Source organism: Quercus suber, unplaced genomic scaffold (genome assembly GCF_002906115.3).
Source record: "Quercus suber isolate HL8 unplaced genomic scaffold, Cork oak 2.0 scaffold_32, whole genome shotgun sequence".
Taxonomy (NCBI): domain Eukaryota; kingdom Viridiplantae; phylum Streptophyta; class Magnoliopsida; order Fagales; family Fagaceae; genus Quercus; species Quercus suber.
The window spans coordinates 1,690,644-1,711,114 of record NW_027069497.1 but is presented as its reverse complement, the minus strand read 5'-3'; the positions used below and the strand labels follow the sequence as shown (position 1 = coordinate 1,711,114).

The 20,471-nt window shown below is 33.8% G+C and overlaps 1 long non-coding RNA gene across 1 annotated transcript; it reads left to right on the top strand.

The window, feature by feature from the left end:
• The first annotated feature begins 5,392 nt into the window (after positions 1-5,392).
• Positions 5,393-6,710, top strand: LOC136066370 (uncharacterized). The gene is made up of 3 exons (XR_010627813.1): positions 5,393-5,605; positions 6,214-6,265; positions 6,590-6,710. It is a non-coding gene; the product is annotated as an uncharacterized LOC136066370 (long non-coding RNA).
• The last annotated feature ends 13,761 nt before the right edge of the window (positions 6,711-20,471 follow it).

Here is a 20,471-nt window from a genome sequence, read left to right as displayed (position 1 = left end):
CCTCCATACAACAGTCATGAAGCACAAAAAGATTATCAATGGACCTCTATTTCTCTAATTCTAAATGGTCCTCACCAGGACAAAAGTGGCACTTGCAGAATTTTTTCCTTTATTATCTATGTTCAACTATTTTTCAACTCTTTATTTATTTCTTTCCTGCACTTGGAAAAAAGTAGGTGCCATATTTCTTTTGGCCCAACGAACTCTAACCCAAATGACACCTCCTTCCCTTGTAAGATCATGGTGGAGGGTAAGTTTGTGGGTTTAGACCCGCTGAGTGTGTGTGTTAGTTAACTAGTCAATAAAAGTAGAAGGTGAATTATGCTCAGGTGCAAGTGTGCTTACAATATGTTCATCTCACTTATCATTTTTGCACACATCAGTGTTTGGATAAAGTTATTGGCATTAGCCTTAGTGAGAACCATTGCAAATTAAGGGAAAAAAGCATATTGTATATCTATTTAGTTACTTGGTCAGAGCACTGGTCAGAGCATAAATGGGTGATTTGGAAGATTTTAATACGACCTCTAAAGCACTCCGATAGGTATGGGTGATTCTTTTTGTATCTACTGATTATGTGCCAATTTTTATGGGAGAGAGAGAGAGAGAGAGAGAGAGAGAGAATGAATAGATACCAATATTTTCTCTTCAACTTCCACATCTTAGTACTAGTATTAAATTTGTATATAAAAGAAAGTACTAGTATTATTAAAAATTATAATATATGTTTCACAAAATGATTTATTATTAAAGTCAACTATAGAGACATGCACGTGAATGACAAATGCCATGACAATTAAATCAAACTAATCAAATAACATACCAACAGGCGAGGGGACCTGCATCCATTGGCGGTTGTGGTGGCCTCGTAATAGGGCATATCAATGGGAACCTTGAATACGCCCACCGCTGCACCAACATCAACGCACCTCCAATCTGCATTGCTCTCTCCATGCCTTGCATAGGTGCCTGTATCTTTAACAAAAATCAGAAAAAGAGAAAAGTAAACATCAATTACAATGACAAACACCTTTTGGATACATAATACAAAAATTCCGTTCACAAGTCAGTATAATTCATCAAAACCTGACTGAAATGACAGTAGATATACAGGGCATTTATGAGTTCAAATTAGTTCAGTGATTGTGGATGTCCATTATGTGCATTTTATGGTCTGTGTGTATATATATGCGTGCATATCCATTACACACACATTATATCTATTATAATAATAACTTAACAGAGTGGAAGATTGTAAAAGACAGTAAGTTTGAAGTTCATTCTTATTATGAAGTTTTGGATGGGTAGTTTCCATACAAAAGCATCTAGCAAGTCGAGGTTCCTACAGATGCTTGCTTTCTTTGTGAATAATTTGTGGAAGCACGACATTCACTTTCAAACTATGTAAATTAAAAAGCAATTTTCCCTAATAATGAACACCATTATCCTGCCAAATGAACACCCGTACCCAAAACCCAGTTCAAAACCAAACCCAGCAAAGCTAAAACAGCAACAATAATAATGAATAGAGATAACTCTAACAGAGAAAAACTTAAGAAGCCACACCCACATTGAAATCAGAGTACATGCACAAGCAACACATAACTCAAATTAAATGCAAAGGAAAAAAAAATTGAACTCAGCATTTACAAATTACCTTAATATGTTTCTAATCCTTTAATTTTGAAGATGGATTGGGTTCAGCTTCGCCGATGGTGAGGGTTATGGTGAGAGTGAAAGGTGTGGGTTTGGGTTGAGGTTCGGAAAGGGTATACTGAACGGTCTGGTTTGGGTACGGGTAGAAATAAGAGAATTTGAAGATGAAGATGCGTTGAACTGAGGGTGGCTATTGATCGGACTGAGGAAGGAGGAAGACAAACTGTTTGGGAGACGTTACATTCAAAATGGGAGTGTATAACTCGGTTTCCTCATCAGCGAGTTATACACAGTTACGCGGGAATATTTTATTGCCCAAAATCCATGTTGGATGACTAGCGTGGCAGGAACCTACCTTGAACTCGACTATTATATAATTGAGTATTTAAAGTAACTCGGCTTTAGAGAGATCGAGTATCGAAACAAGGGCACGACCCTATATAATTTCGAAACAGGGGCATAACGCCAATTATTTTGCCCAAAATGGGCAAAAGGCCAGAATGTCCCAAAATACACTCACCTCAGTTCATATATCATTGTACAAAAATATATTTCTGCTATAATAATTATATAAATTTGTAAAAATATTATATAAATTTGTAAAAATTGATAGATTGATGTGGGTATATTTTTCACATGACATATGTGTGAATCTGACACGGATTCTTGTGTTGACTTGAGTTGCACAAGTTGTGCAATAAAACAAAAAAGAATGAACTCTAGCGCCTGCATCCCATTTGTTTGTGTTGGGCCGTTGGCCATATGCTATTGGTCTACTTCTTTTATGCTATCATTTTCATACAAACTGTCAGGATTGAGTTCGGAATCGTTGTCTTCTAGAATAAAATATTAAAAAAAAAAAATCAGCATCTTTGATACAAGGGCACGACCCTATATAATTTCGAAACAGGGGCATAACGCCAATTATTTTGCCCAAAATGGGCAAAAGGCCAGAATGTCCCAAAATACACTCACCTCAGTTCATATATCATTGTACAAAAATATATTTCTGCTATAATAATTATATAAATTTGTAAAAATATTATATAAATTTGTAAAAATTGATAGATTGATGTGGGTATATTTTTCACATGACATATGTGTGAATCTGACACGGATTCTTGTGTTGACTTGAGTTGCACAAGTTGTGCAATAAAACAAAAAAGAATGAACTCTAGCGCCTGCATCCCATTTGTTTGTGTTGGGCCGTTGGCCATATGCTATTGGTCTACTTCTTTTATGCTATCATTTTCATACAAACTGTCAGGATTGAGTTCGGAATCCTTGTCTTCTAGAATAAAATATTAAAAATAAAATAAAAAATCAGCATCTTTGATTCTTTGAGCATGTTTTCATGACTCGATTAATTTTTAGACATTTTCTAAAGTTTCTCGAATGGTCCAGTAGTTTGCATTGCAATATTTTAATTAAACAATCAAATCACTAAAAATGGTACGATTTTTATAATTAATTTGATGCAATTGGGTTGAAAACGTGGGATTAGGTTGGAGTTGTGACTTGTGAATCATTAAAGGGGAATAAGATTTAGAGAGAATTATAGGAAGCTTGTAATATTTTTGTAAGCTTACCATAGATAGAGGTAAGTAACATAGACTTTCAATTTGTACCCACTAAAACACTTTATATATATATATATATAATTAAAAATAATAATAATAATAATAATAATAATAAAAACCACTAGAACACTTATTGTTTGCAATTTGTACTGAAGAAACCAAACGAAAAACGCTAATTGAACCAAATTAGGTAGCATTGAATGTATGATACTTCAGTTTTACACCGTAACTGAAGTACTTCAGTTACGGTATAAAATTGGAGAAACGTCTTTTAGGTTTTTATCTATTCTAAGTAAAAAGCAATAAAATGGGAAGTTACTAAATTACATTTGCAGTAAAAAAGTTAACTTTGTACACATGAAAGTATAAACCTAAACAAAGATCCTGTACAATAGAAAATTATTTGGAAATTGTAGGTTCAAATACTAAATCCATTGCATATATAATATCTTTTATTCTAACGTATCATAAATTGATTAAATATTTAAATGAATTTCTACATACTTTTAAAAAAATAATAATAAGATAAGAAATGTAAGTCAATGAGCTAGCTCAAATAAATGCAGTCCCACTCACCATAAGAAAGGGATACATGGGTCCTTATCCTAAAATTATGCCAAAACAAAAATTAAAATTACAAAATGGTAATCAATTTCAAATAATCTTAGCTGATGAGCTCTAGCTCAATTGACACCATCTCTTTTTATAAGTGTTACGTGGGGTGGGGTCTTGAGTTCATGACCCATCAAAGACATATATTGTCTTTGCTTCTTTTAAAGAATTTAAAATGTATGGTGTTAATTTAATGATGGCTGCTCTTTAACATCATGCCATAATATTTTTGGTGTAAACAAGGTTTGAACTCAGGTTCTTTTATTTAAAGACAATAAATCTTGTCATTGTTTCTCCAAAAAAAATTATAATTGAGCTAATTGGATTGGAACCCACAATGTTAGGAATAAATCAAAAATGCATAAACAGTCACAGTTTTATATTGCAAAATTAATTTTAAAATTACACCTATAGCCACGCCGCATAGGCCATGTTTGGAAACGCAGCTATAAAAACGCAGCTATATCCTATAGCTGCGTTTTTAGGGTCTGTAGCTGCGTTTTTTAAATGCTGCTATAGCCCTCTTTTTTTGTAGTGTTCTCTTCCTCGTGGGAGCGTTTCTTCTCACTAAGTGTGAGTTTTCTTCTCTTCTCTTTTCCTCACCATTTTGGAAAAGGTAAGAGTTTTTCTTCGCATTGTTACGTGCTTCCATCTCCATATTGAAGCTTATCTACCTGACATTAATATGGAATCGGATGTACTTGAACGTATCCAGAGTATGAAGCTAACAACAGAAGAAGATAAGGTCATGGCAATTCAGCCAGTGAGGAAAGACAAAATATGGGAGGAGTTCTCCCTAAGCCTGATAGGACGTTTCCTCACGTCAAAGTCCATCAACTTTAGGGAGACAAAAAGAACCTGATACAGTCTATGTGGAAATTAGGAGATGATCTGAAGATAGTAGAGATAGGCAACGGGCTCCTCCAGTTCAAGTTTTCATTGGAAAGTCAGTTGATGTGGGTCTGGAACAAAAGTCCATGGTGTTTCAAGAACCGTCTTTTGGCCTTCCGACATTGGGAAAAAGGAATGACCGTGAGGTTCATTACTTTTACGCACCAACTTTTCTGGATTCAAGTATGGGGCTTTACCTTTGACTTAATAATTGAAGAGGCAGGGAGCAATATAGGCAGCGACATAGGGAAGCTAGTGGAGGTAGATTGCTGAACTATCCCGTGTCCTCCAGATTCGCATGGAAGTTCTATTGAATAAGTTGCTTCGTCGAGGTGGCCTAGTGATTAGCCCTAAAGGTGATGAGGTTCGTGTGGCCTTCAAGTATGAGCGTCTAGTAGGGTGGTGCTTCAATTGTGGTATGATAGGCCATGACCATAAGGAGTGCTCATCACCTGGCACCGATGAATTTGGAGAGAAACCGTACGGGAAGTAGCTAAAGGCTCTCATGTAACGTCCCAGCAAGGCAAAAAACAAAAAAACAAAAAAAAAAAACAAAAAAAACAAAAAACAAAAAAAAAATTTGAAAGTCAGATTTTTAATGGTTCCCACGTGCCTCCCAACTACCCCACCTACTCCACCCATTCCCACCACATATCTCACAATTCTCTCTTTTCTGTCTTTGGCCGGTTATCTCATTCTTGTTTCTCTTTTCTTTTTCATTTTCACTCAACACAACACACGTACACACACTCCTCTCCCTCACTCTCCCACCGGTACACTCCTCATCATCATCTCCACCATTTTTTTTCCAGCAAATCACTCGAAAACCCCTCAAGAACATCACACCTTCACATAAGTTATTTGAGGTAAAAGTTCTAATCTCTTTTGATGGGTATTAATGTTCTTGTTTGAGGTTATTTTACCCAAGTTTTAATAATGATATTAATGTGATTTAAGAGATTTGGAAATGATATTCATGTGTTTATATATATGGGTTATGGTCTTGGTGGATGTATTTGATGAGTGAGTTCATGATTTTTACAATGATGGCTATCTAAGGCTTGTTATGGTGAAAATTTAGAGGTTTTGAGTTATAACATGTGATAGATGGTGAATATAATTTTTATTAATTATTTGGAGCTAGTTAAAGATTTAAATTATTTGTCTTTGAGAAAATTATGATTTTGGTGTCATGGGTCACTTGATGATGTTATATGAATCTTATGAGAAGTAGTTATAAAGTGTGGAGGTTTTGATGTTAGATATGACACCTTGAATGATTTATGAGTATAAATGGGAGTCTATGCCTTGCAAATTAAATTGTTTTGAGAAAATTTGGAAGTGGAATACATTGCATGTGAGGTTGAATACTAGGCTTGCCTAATTAAGTGATAATTTGGCAATTCCTAAATTGTGGCTAGATGCAATTTCAAGCTCTATATTTATTGTGATAGGTTTACTTGACATTGTTTAGGCTCTAGCTAATCTTCTTGGAGCTTGGAGAATTAGGCTTTTGCGGTTGCGAGGTAAGTAGCTTTTTAATGAGATTTTGGAAAATAACTATGTTTTATAAATGTTGTTTTTGGGTCAAACACATTTTAGAAAATTATATATGGATATATGTTTTCTTAAAAGTATTGTGTTGTAACCCTATTATATATTATTATATATGAAAAGTGCATCATATTTGGTATTATATTTGGGGAAATGCATGAATTGTTTATATGAAAAAATGAGCATCTTTTATTTAATCTTGATAAGAAAATCATGGATTTTATGGTGTATTGGAAAANTCCGGTGATGGCAGATTTGGTTTCTTAGTAGTTTTGTGACAATGGAATCAAATCTAGGTCAGTGCCCTTTCACTTTGGATGACGCGTTCTTCCCTGCTGTCCATGAGGGGAAGAGGTTTCTTAATTGTGTGTGGGTGAGGCTGCTGCCCATGGGACAGAGACCCATGCAAGAGAGGTCCTATTTGACATGCTCTTCCTGCTGCCATGGGGAGAGAGAAAACTTTGAGGTATGGGTGCGGCTGCTGTCATGGGGCCAAGAGTCTGCATACCAAAGAGGACAATATCATGCCAGTTTGTGAATGGGTGGATCTCCTGACTGGTCTGTGTAGTAGTATGATATATTTGTGATAAATTACCGTATGTTTAGATTTTATGGTTTGGAAATTATATTGTTAGTACTCACAGATTATAGTATATAGTTTCAAGATATTTTTTTTGAGAACTTTGTGTTTCATTATTAAATCATTCTTGTCACATTATTATTATTGAAGATGAAACTGCATTTCCCCTACCCCATTAATTATGCTACTTACTGGGCGTTAGCTCATCCCCCCTTTAACAGTTTTTCAGAGTAATTGGCTATACCTTGGATATGAAGCTTACTTCGTTGGTGATGATTGAAGTGCTATGTTAAATTTGGAGACTTTTGCTGTAAATGGTTAGTGACTCAAATTTGCTATATTCACCGAGACATTATTAATTCTATTGGAGGTTGGTCACTTTTGAGGTTTGTTAGCCTTAGACGTGGTAGCCAAACTCGATATTAGATTCTTTATTCTTGATAAGATTGTGATTTTGTGTAATCCAGAGTTTTGTAATATATACATGTATTATGTGGAACACATGATTTTTAGTTATTGTACGAAAATATGTTATAGAGCTCTGACTTGTAATGTGGAGATTTATGGTTTATTTCTTATCATGTGGAAATGAGAGGAAATAAATATCTCCTATAATTGGTTGTCCAAAAGGAAAATTTACAAGTACCTTTGAGATGTATTTCTCATGCCTTGGACCCCTTTGAGATTTGGGGCGTGACTCTCATGTGCGACAATATACAGTCACGACAGGAACAAGGACATGTGCTGGCGAAAAACAAAACTCGAGAATTGGTACCACCAAGTGCTAAACGGGCAATGCAATGGAACCCGATATAGAGTAGAACGATTCCCAGTTTGATATGTTTCAACAAACCGATAAGGACAGCCCAAGATTTGTGGAGCATCAATACATTCCAAAATCGTAATAACTCCTCAATTACCGCACCACAGCTAGACATAAATAATGACTCAGTTACAAAAAAAAGAAAAAACAAAAAAAAAACAAAAACAAAAAAAAAAAACAAAAACAAAAACAAAAACAAAAACAAAAAAAAAAAACACAAACAAACAAACAAACCCCATTCACTACCAAAATTATGTGAGGTCGAGTATCATGGAGAGGAGTTATTTTCAGTACCTATCAGTTACAGCACAAGTGAGAAACACACTAAAACCCTAACACCATGCCCACGTGAACCAAAGAAAAACACACCACCCAAACCCACATGGACCAGAATGGTATGCACTCCCTCTACAACATGCATGGATGTTTTTAAGGGTCAGATAACAGAGGGTGCCAAGCGACAGTATGATTCTAATGAACATGGAGACCGAAAACAGAACAATGTGGGAAGCAAGCGGTCCAAGACCATGGAGGACACTTTACAAACCACATTACCAACCGTGGAGGTTGGTGCTTAACCCCACTAAACACAATGATCGTCATAAGCTGAAACTACCGGAGGCTTGGGAACGGCCGGCCAGTTAAGGTTCTCGCTGAGTTGGTGAGGCAGAAAGCTCCCACAATTTTGTTTCTCATGGAAACAAAGCTGTCTATTCGAGAGATGGAACCTATTAAGATTGAGTTGGGCTACCCCTCCATGATAGTTGTATCTAGTAAAGGTAGAAAGGGAGGGTTGGCCTTCTTATGGGCTACCGAGGTGGTTGTCGACATATAAACTTACTCCCTGAACCAAGCACACCAAACTCATCTCAATGGAGGTTAACTGGGATTTATGGACATCCAGAGGAGGAGAAGAAGGCCAAAACTTGGAGACTTATGCGACACCTCCATGCACGTGGGCCATTACCATGGGTATGACTAGGTGATTTTAATGAGATTTTGTCATCCAATGAAAAAATGGCGGCATTCCTAGACAGGTAACACCTATGCTTGCATTTCGGCACACTCTTCTTCAATGTGGGCTAGTTGATCTTGGTTACAGGGGCTATCGATTCACTTAAAGAAGTGGTTGGTGTAGGGCAGTGTTTGGGGAAGAGAGATTGGACAGGTTTGTTGCTACATCAGAGTAGAGAGAGATGTTTCTGAAAGCTATAGTGCGCCATCTTGTCGTGCCTTATTTCGACCATGATCCAGTTTTGTTGGACATGGCTCCAGCTAGCAACCTTCAACACCGACAACGCCAAATCCAACGTTTTGAGGAGAAGTGGGTTAACACATCCCGATTGCGAAAATATAATTCAAGAGTCATGGAGTCAAGCACAACCACATGGCAATCCCATGTATTGCCTCTTTGAGAAAATTTTAAATAAAAAAAATGCAGGTTAGATCTAATATCTTAAAGTAGGCAAACATTTGGTAATACTAAAACCCTGTTGGATGCCAAGCTAGGAGAGTTGGCTGCCTTGGTGCAAGAAGGGTATGGGTAGAATGTGGAAAGAATAAATAGGGTGAAGAAGGAGATAAGGGAACTTTTACATCATGAGGAAGTATTTTGGGGACAAAGATCAAGGTCTATTTGGCTACCAACATGGGATAAAAACACAAAATTTTTCCACCAAAGGGCAAGTCAAAGAAGAAGGAAGAACAATATAGAGGGGCTGCATGATAATGATGGAGCATGGCAATCAGGAGTGGATAGAGTAGCCAACATTGCAGGAGTACTATAAAAAGTTGTTCGCTTCCTCTAATCACTTGGATATGGAAAGGGTGATTGAGTTAGTGGAACATGTGGTGATGGAGGAAATGGCACCATCTTTGGTTCGTTCTTACACAAAAGAAGAAGTAAGGGCCGCTCTCTTTCAGATGCACCCATCCAAATCACCAAAACCTGATAGTATGTCATCTTTCTTCTTTCAAAAATTCTAGCATATTGTTAGGCATGATGTTATTGCTACTTCCTCATCTTTTTTTACACTTAGGAAGATATTTAAGGAAAATGAATTTCACACATATTGTACTCATCCCAAAAAACAAACCAAAAAAAAAATGACCTAAAATATATTACGGAATTCTGCCCCATCAGCTTGGGTAATATTGTATCAAGGATCATCTCTAAGGTCCTTGCAAACTTGATAAAATTTATTTTACCCAATGTAATATTTGACTTTCAAAGTGCTTTGTGTCTGATAGAAGTATAACAAATAATACCACAGTTGCTTTTGAAATGCTGCACCATATGAGGAATAGGAGGAAAGGAAAAATAGGTCACATGGTAGTGAAACTCAACATTAGCAAGGCATATGATTAAGTGGACTCGGAGTTCCTCCGACGGATCATGCTCAAGATTGGCCTTTTGAATCAATGGGTTCACCTAGCCATGGAAACAGTGTGCATCGCCTCATACTCCATTATCATCAATGGTGAACCTACAGGTTTCATCACCCCATCCCATGGCATTAACCAAGGAGACCCCTTGTCTCCCTATTTGTTTCTACTATGTGCGAAAGGTCTCTCCTCCCTTATCCGAAAGGCCATAGAAAACCATCACTTGAAGGGTGTGGTATCCTACAAAGGAGGGGTCAAGCTCTCACATTTACTCTCTACGAATGACAGGCTATTATTTTGTGAGGCAACAAATAGGGAATGCCAAAACCTATTAGATATTCTAGCATTGTATGAGGGTGCCTTAGGACAAGCTATCAATAGGCAAAAAACAACACTTTTCTTCAGCCCCAATACCAACCAAGGTGTAAAGCAAGCAATTTAGAATATGTTGGGGGCACAAATTATGACCAATTGTGAAAGATACCTTAGACTACCAATGATGGGGGGCAAATCAAAAGTGAGCACCTTTAGAGAGATCTAAGAGCGGGTAACAAAAAGGTTGATGAGATGGAAAGAGAAGCACATCTCAAAGGCAAGTAGAGAGGTGTTGATCAAAACCGTAGCACAAGCAATACCAACTTACTCCATGAGCATGTTCAAGTTCCCAAAGAAAATTTGTGATGGCATCAATTTGGTCATAGCAAAGTATTGGTGGGGGCAAACTCGAAATGACAAAAAGATCCATTAGATCAATTGGGGCAAGCTATATAAGCCTAAAGATAAAGAGAGAATGGGATTTAGGGATATCCACCTTTAACCTTGCCATGTTAGCTAAGCAAGCATGGAGGCTAATCCAATGAGGCCATTCTCTATTTTTCAAGGTGTATAAGGCCTGCTATTTTCCTAATTGCTCATTTATGGAGATTGAACAAAGGTGCAACCTTCTTTTGTTTGGTGTAGTTTGTTGGAAGCTAGGGAATTGATCAAGTAAGGGCAGGCACTGCATGGAAAGTGGGAGATGGGCAGAGTATTGAAGTTACTAATCATAGGTGGCTAACCCACCCACCTCCATTCGGACTTGGTGCAGATACAAACATGAAGGTGGCTGACCTTATTGACCATCGCACTAGGCAATGGAACAGACTAGTACTCCACACCACATTTCTACAATCCACTTTTGAAGATATTCAAAGTATCAAGCTCGGCGAGTAGCATGACCAATACAGACTTCGCTGGAAGGAAAATAAGAACGGGTGCTTCTCGGTGAAGACAGCTTATCGGGTCGCACTTTGACTTAAACAACGAAAAAACGTTGAACACTCCACTGCTAGAGAAGATAAAAAATTCTGGAACAAGATGTGGAAGCTCCCTATACCCCCTAAGTTTCGAAATTTCATGTGGCAAGCGTGCTCCGATATTCTCCCAACATTTGCAAATCTATGCCGAAGGAGGGTACTGGTGGACTCTTCCTGCACTATCTGCCAACAACATGATGAAACGGTGGCCCATGTCTTATGGGAATGTCCATTAGCTAGAAACATGCGGGCTATGGTACAGAGAAAGTTGCAGAAGTGTAACTCCGACGCTCCGAACTTCTACATTATTGCGCGACAATTGGAGGAAAAGCTACCGAAAATGACCTGGAGTTATGGGCGATGGTGTCGTGGTCCATCTGGAATGCAAGGAATCGTTTCCATTTTGAGCAGAAGCAAAGCATGCCCAGTGATATTCTGCATGGAGCGACGACCCTGCTGCAGGAGTACCAGAGACTCTGCAGAACATCCACTAGCACCTGAGTGTGCACCAACTTCCTTAAGGGATATAGGTTTCATTAAGTTTTTCACCCCCATGTTTTACGAATTTATTTTGTTGTTGTGTTACTGCACATGCTTAACACTGGAGCAGACTCGGACTGGCTAAGTTGACTGCTAATATGTCTATCTGTGCACAACTATAACCTTTATTTCGTTGCAATATATACTTCCACCTTTCGCTCAAGAAAGGAATAAATCAAAACGTTCATAAAAATAAAAAATAAAATAAAAAAGGTATAAATCAAAACAAAGCTTTAACTCAAGTCATTGAAAAAATAGAAAGGAACTTTTCAAATGGGTCCAACAATGATGTTCCATCAAACAGACCACATCCTTAGGTGATATATTTTAGAACTTTATGTTTAGCAAAAAAAAATGTTTGAGAAATTTTTTTTTTCATTGTAAAAATTTAAAAAATAAAATAAAATAAAAAAAACCTTATATTTTTGTCAGGAAATGTAACTAATAAACCAAACATGTTAATGTTACATTACTGTAATATAATTATATGAATCTAAGATTATAATAATGTAATATTATAATGCAATATAATATCAAACGAACTAATTTGATTACATGAATCTAATATTATAATAATGTAATATTATAATACAATGTAATATCAAGTGAACCAAAGTATCCCATAAATTTAGAAATTACATTTCCAATAAAAGACACAGATTCTGAGATCTATATAAAACCCTAACTACAGCATGACCAAGACCCCATTAAATCCAATCCAAAACAAGCAAACAAAAAAAAGTTTTTTTTTATTATTTATTTTATTATCCAAGCCCATTACCCAAACTTGAATGTTCCAAACCAACTCAGATCCATGGACCAGCACCTTAAATTTTACCACCAAACACAAAATTAGTTCAAAACTAGACCAATCATGGTCCAATACAAACCAATCCTAACAAAACGCACTCGATGTCGAGCCCAAGCCAAGCCCAAGCTCAAACAACTTCCTTAAATTGGGCCTTTTTTGTCAAATTCTAATATATGTTATAAAATTGTTTGCTAAAAGTAGCATAAAGTAAGCTTTTCTTCAACTTGTATCTCCAAAATAAAGAATTCTACTTTTTTTTTTTTTTTTTGATTGGAGAATTCTACATTAATTTGAGTATGATAATACTCATTTTTTTAAGAAGATAAGTTTCCTTATAAGGAAAAATCATCTTTAAAAAATATGAGTTTTATTTTTTTAAAGGAGTCTTGACTAAAAACATGAAAATTGCCCACCATTTTAATTAATGTTAGCATAAGAGATGTGAGACTTGAAATATAAAGACGAGTTTAAGAGAAGACTATTTTGTAAATCATTATATTATATTATATATATATATATATATATATTTGAGTTCTAGAAATAGCGGTTACATCGAGTAGTTATTTAGCCTACCAGTGAAAAGTGGTTGCACCCTTTTTATTAAAATTAATTTATATTATTATTAATTATTAGAAGGTTTAATTTAGCGAAAATTAGATAACCTATATTTCAAGAAATTAAAAATTATACTCTAACAAAAATTCTATTTATCTTATTAATTGTTAGGAAAATTTAATTTCTGTAAAATTATATTATCTAAATTTCAAAAAAGCAAAATTTCTATTACCAAAAATTTAAAATAAAATTTAATATTTATTCTAATTATTTCAATCAACTACCATTATTTTATATTTTAATATCAAGTGACTCAATTGAATTACTATATGGTTGGTTTAGAGTTTCAAATGACTCACAAACTATTATATGCTAATTTCCATAATTTTTATCATTTTTTCTTACATAAAACTTTTAAAAATATATATATATATTAGTTTCCCAAATCATTTTTTTAATATAAAATAGCAAACTTAAAAAAAAAAATTTAAATTATTATGTTGTTAACATGATATAACCACCACTACCTGAAATGGTAAATTTGTTTCTCAATTCTTTGTTTTTGATCCACAAAAAGTAAAAACCTAAACTTAACCCTAATTTCCCTTTTTAAACTCCAATCATTCTTCACTGAGACTCTCAAAGGCAATGAATATGGTAAGGGCCGACGCTAGGCCTATGCCACTTAGGCCATCACCCAGGGACCTCTACAAGAGAAAGGTCCCAAAATGTAAAATTTGATTTTTTTTTTTTTTTAATAATCTGGAGATACAAGAAAAAAAAGTTAGTTTTACATTTTCCCTTTTTTTTTTAATTTGATTTTGCGTTATGTGTCTCATTTAATTTTTAATTTTATTTGGCCACTTTAAGGATACGTTGTCCTTAATTTGCATTAACACCTAATCAAGTGAAGAGTTTGAAGGCATATATTTAGAATATCTCCCTGAGGACGAACTTGCCATTTTACCATCTCAGACTCTTTTATTTCTCATCTCAGCGCTATTTTTCGCCCTTACTTCTTTTAAGTTTTGTCTTGGTTCATCTACACGCCTCTATCGACGTTGCCTCCCCCTATTGACCTCCCTCGTCAACTCTTGGTTCTGCTATGTTAAGTCTGCCATGGCAGCCACCATGGTTTGGATGATTGGAAGCATTTCCACTATCCTAGTGCTCTAGACTTGTAGCCATTAACCTAGTCCAGACCATGCAACCCTTTTTTCTTAGGAAACAGTATGGTTAACACTTAGAATTAACCAAATCTTACTCTCTTTTTCCCACAAGCGGCACCAATTAATATTGTTGAAAAATCAGTGGGCTGAATGGGCTAGGCTTCAACAGCAATTTCATGACCTGAAAAGAAAAGAACTATCAAAGGAGATTGGGATGAACCGGCCAAGGAACTTCCGATGGTTAAGTTAGTTCTCTCTTTTGGGAAATAAGTATGGAGTGTATAATTGGTTAAACATATATTAGTTTGTTGAGGGTGAATCCCTTTTATAGAGAACTTGGAGTGGGTCTACTTGTTTGGTTCCACTAACATCACGGGAGATGTGTGGATTTCATGGAGCATTGCATGAGAGACAAGTGGACTTAGTAAAATGTGGGAGAGAACTTTAAGGAGTTTATCCCACGTTTAGGAAACTAAAATCTAGTTACTCATATTGAACAATCAAGATGCTTAGTATTTTTCTAAGTGTTTATACTCATCTACACCTCAGGGTGGTATGGATGAGTATATTCTGCTCTTGAATGACTGTTGAGCCCCTTTTAATCTCTTTGTGCACTTCCTCCTTGTTATTTCTCTAATTTTTCGTTTAGGGTTCATCCTAGACGTTGTTGGGTTTGGACAATCTTTATGGATGAACTAGACTTTGTATTTTACTATCAATATATATTGGTAAAGTCTCATTTTATTTTTATGTTAGAGTCTTATTTGATATAATTAAAGAGTTTAAACCCTATTGAAATTATAATTTCTAATCAACATTAACATTAAAAAATAATGAAAAGAAAAAGGAGGAAAACGTGATGGATGGCTATAAGGAAGTAGGAATATTTTTTAAAATGTAATCATCAACATAGAAATTAAAAAATAAAATAAAATAACGTATAAAAGACACAAAGAAGAAGAAGTTGTTATCAACATGAAGTGATAAAGTAATAAAATAAAAGTTGATAATAACAAATAAGATTTTATTTTATCTAAAAATTTGCTATAATTTCTTTTGTTAACCACAAAAAAAAAAAAAAACAAAAAAAAAAATTGCTACAATTTAATACAGTTACTTAGTACCTTCTATTATATGGTATAATATTGCATGATTTGGTATAACCACTTGGCACAACTACGGCTCTTCAGCCCAACTTTTAATATATAGTATAGGATATATGATACAATATAATTTGGTGCAGCCACTTGGCACAACTACAGCTCCTAAACCCAACTTTTATTATCTATACTACTATTTAAGGTTGTTTGCATTAGACTTATTTTTTCATTCCAAAATACCCCTCAGTTCAAGTAGAGACAAAACTAAAGGATAGTATAGTAAAAATACATGTCTAACTTGTACTAAAACATTACCTACAAAATGAGAACACTCTCCTACTAACCCACTTCTTCAAAGCAACTATACATTTATTTGATTTTTTTTCAAAATAGAAAAATAAGTTAAACAACCCTTGCTGTTGTTTTTTTTTCCTATAAAAAAACCTACATTTCTCATACTTTATTATTATTTAAAAAAACACCCCTAAATTTTTTAATGATTAGAAAATGTAGTAATCCCAAATTATAATGGATGTAAATTATTAACTTTTCCTCAAAAAAATAGAAGAGTCTCTGAGCATGCACGTGAGCATGCTTAGAGGCTAGTATAATATATGATGATATGATATGATATAATTTGTTAGGCTAGTATTTGGAAACATCGTGATATAGTTGCACAGATAAAATATCTCACATATTCAATGTTATTTTGCTTACTCTGCATGATTAAGTGTTTATTTATTTTATATGAGTTTCAATTAATTCAACTAGTAAATATTTTGATGGTTGTACAAGAGATATAAAGTTCAATTCTGCCTGTACTAAAATACGATTGGTGTCTTAATTTAATGATAAATAGTACAATCATCATAAACGGACATCATAAATTGAAAATTTATATATATATATATATATATATAAAGTTATATATAAAGTATTTTTTTTTTTAATTTGGAGATACAAGAAAAAAAAGTTAGTTTTACATTTTCCCTTTTTTTTTAATTTGATTTTGTGTCATGTGTCTCATTTAATTTTTAATTTTATTTGGCCACTTTAAGGATAGGTTGTCCTTAATTTTGCATTAACACCTAATCAAGTGAAGAGTTTAAAGGCATATATTTAGAATATCTCCCTGAGGACGAACTTGCCATTTTACCATCTCGGTCTCTTTTATTTCTCATCTAAGTGCTATTTTTCGTCCTTACTTCTTTTAAGTTTTGTCTTGGTTCATCTACATGCCTCTATCGACGTTGCCTCCTCCTATTGACCTCCCTCATCAACTCTTGGTTCTGCTATGTTAAGTCTGCCATGGCAGCCACCATGGATTGCAACTACTATTCGAGGTTTGCTAGTGGTGCTAGTGGTAGTGCTAGTGCATGGTTTGGATGATTGGAAGCATTTCCACTATCCTAGTGCTCTGGACTTGTAGCCATTGTCCTAGTCCAGACCATGCAACCCTTTTTTCTTAGGAAACAGTATGGTTAACACTTAGAATTAACCAAATCTTACTCTCTTTTTCCCACAGGCGGCACCAATTAATAGTATTGAAAAATCAGTGGCCTGAATGGGCTAGGCTTCAACAGCAATTTCGTGACCTAAAAAGAAAAGAACTATCAAAGGAGATTGGGATGAACCGGCCAAAGACCTTCCGATGGTTAAGTTAGTCCTCTCTTTTGGGAAATAAGTATGGAGTGTATAATTGGTTAAACATACATTAGTTTGTTGAGGGTGAATCCCTTTTATAGAGAACTTGGAGTGGGTCTACTTGTTTGGTTCCACTAACATCCCGGGAGATGTGTGGATTTCATGGAGCATTGCATGAGAGACAAGTGGACTTAGTAAAATGTGGGAGAGAACTTTAAGGAGTTTATCCCATGTTTAGGAAACTGAAATCTAGTTACTCATATTGAACAATCAAGATGCTTAGTATTTTTCTAAGTGTTTATACTCGTCTACACCTCAGGGTGGTATGGATGAGCATATTCTGCTCTTGAACGACTGTTGAGCCCCTTTTAATCTCTTTGTGCACTTCCTCCTTGTTATTTCTCTAATTTTTCCTTTAGGGTTCATCCTAGACGTTGTTGGGTTTAGACAATCTTTTTGGATGAACTAGACTTTGTATTTTACTATCAATATATATTGGTAAAGTCTCATTTTATTTTTATGTTAGAGTCTTATTTGATATAATTAAAGATTTTAAACCCTATTGAAATTATAATTTCTAATCAACATTAACATTAAAAAATAATGAAAAGAAAAAGGAGGAAAACGTGATGGATGGCTATAAGGAAGTAGGAATATTTTTTAAAATGTAATCATCAACATAGAAATTAAAAAATAAAATAAAATAACGTATAAAAGACACAAAGAAGAAGAAGTTGTTATCAACATGAAGTGATAAAGTAATAAAATAAAAGTTGAAAATAACAAATAAGATTTTATTTTATCTAAAAATTTGCTATAATTTCTTTTGTTAACTTTTTTTTTTTTTTTTTGCTACAATTTAATACAGTTACTTAGTACCTTCTATTATATGGTATAATATTGCATGATTTGGTACAACCACTTGGCACAACTACGGCTTTTAAGCCCAACTTTTATTATATAGTATAGGATATATGATACAATATAATTTGGTGCAGCCACTTGGCACAGCTACGGCTCCTAAACACAACTTTTATTATCTATACTACTATTTAAGGAGTGTCCCTTGTTTGCATTAGACTTATTTTTTCATTCCAATATACCCCTCGGTTCAAGTAGAGACAAAACTAAAGGATAGTATAGTAAAAATACATGTCTAACTTGTACTAAAACATTGCCTACAAAATGGGAACACTCTCCCACTAACCCACTTCTTCAAAGCAACTATACATTTATTTTATTTTTTTTCAAAATAGAAAAATAAGTTAAACAACCCTTGCTGTTGTTTTTTTTTCCTATAAAAAAACCTACATTTCTCATACTTTATTATTATTTAAAAAAACACCCCTAAGTTTTTTAGTGATTAAAAAATGTAGTAATTCCAAATTATAATGGATGTAAATTATTAACTTTTTCTCAAAAAAATAGAAGAGTCTCTGAGCACGCACGTGAGCATGCTTAGAGACTAGTATAATATATCATGATATGATATGATATAATTTGTTAGGCTAGTATTTGGAAACATCATGATATAGTTGCACAGATAAAATATCTCAAATATTCAATGTTATTTTGCTTACTCTGCATGATTAAGTATTTATTTATTTTATATGAGTTTCAATTAATTCAACTAGTAAATATTTTGATGGTTATATAAGAGATATAAAGTTCAATTCTGCCTGTACTAAAATACGATTGATGTCTTGGTTTAATGATAAATAATACAATCATCATAAACGGATATCATAAATTGAAAATTTATATATATATATATATATATATAAAGTTATATATAAAGTATCTGTTTATATTTTTCCACTGTATTACCATATTTTATAATATAAAAAAAGGTGTATTACCATATCCATAAAAAAAAGTTTCAGTAATATATAAGCCAAATCTGCCGTTTATCCTCAAAAAAAAAAAAAAAAAAAAAAAAAAAAAAAGCGCAATATATAAGCCAATATGCATCAGGTTACTTACTTTCATGGAGAGTAGTACTTAAGAATAAGTAGGTTGAGTCAAATATATCATATGCATGGTTTGGGAATTGTTTTTGATGCCTTAAGCTTCGTAGTGTTGTAATATGCACTCAATAATTAAGCTACAGCCTTTTTTTCGTTTTTCTTTTCTGATAATGAAACCTGAAAACTATATAGTTCAATGTATGTAATGTATGCAAAATAAATGAGCGACTAANATATCATAAATTGAAAATTTATATATATATATATATATATATAAAGTTATATATAAAGTATCTGTTTATATTTTTCCACTGTATTACCATATTTTATAATATAAAAAAAGGTGTATTACCATATCCATAAAAAAAATAAATAAATAAAAAGTTTATTACCGTAGTTTATTATATATCAAGTGTATTTTTCATATATACCGTGGCAACTGACAAGTGTATTAATAATGTTGATATAGTTTCAAATAAGAAATTATTATTCCGATAAAAAAAAAAATTATCATAATTTCAATAATATATGTCTATATAAATTAATAACATGATTCTTTTGTTTGGGTTTCATCATTTTGTGTACTAAAATACTCTTATGCAAAATCTGAAACTATCTAAAATGCCCCTATCCCTCCCCCCCCCCCCCACCCCAAATAAAAAAAAATCTGAGAATGTCCATATCTTTTTTACTTTCATGGAGAGTAGTACTTAAGAATAAGTAGGTTGAGTCAAATATATCATATGCATGGTTTGGGAATTGTTTTTGATGCCTTAAGCTTCGTAGTGTTGTAATATGCACTCAATAATTAAGCTACAGCCTTTTTTTCGTTTTTCTTTTCTGATAATGAAACCTGAAAACTATATAGTTCAATGTATGTAATGTATGCAAAATAAATGAGCGACTAAAATATGTCTTTGACATTTTAATTTGAATGATATATGTGACTATATATGATTTTTTTTTCATCATTTAAAGTTTAGACCTATTAAAATTTAAAACTTATTGTTTTATGAGTTCGTGTATTCTTTTTTTCTTTTTCTTATATTTCTCTTTTGAATGGTCATATATTTTTAAATTATTTCAATAACTTATATATTCTTTAATTATATATCTTTTTTTGCATTTTGGAAGTTTTAACATCTGAATTTGTGTTAATTTTTGCAATATTTGAAATATCTGAATTTTTTATTTATTTTATTGTTGATTCACCACCAATCTCCTCTTTCACAATTCTGAAAAAGTTCTCAAGTAAAAGCAGTTGGCTTTCCCATAGAGGTAGTTTTGCTTCTCTTTCTTGTAGTATGTA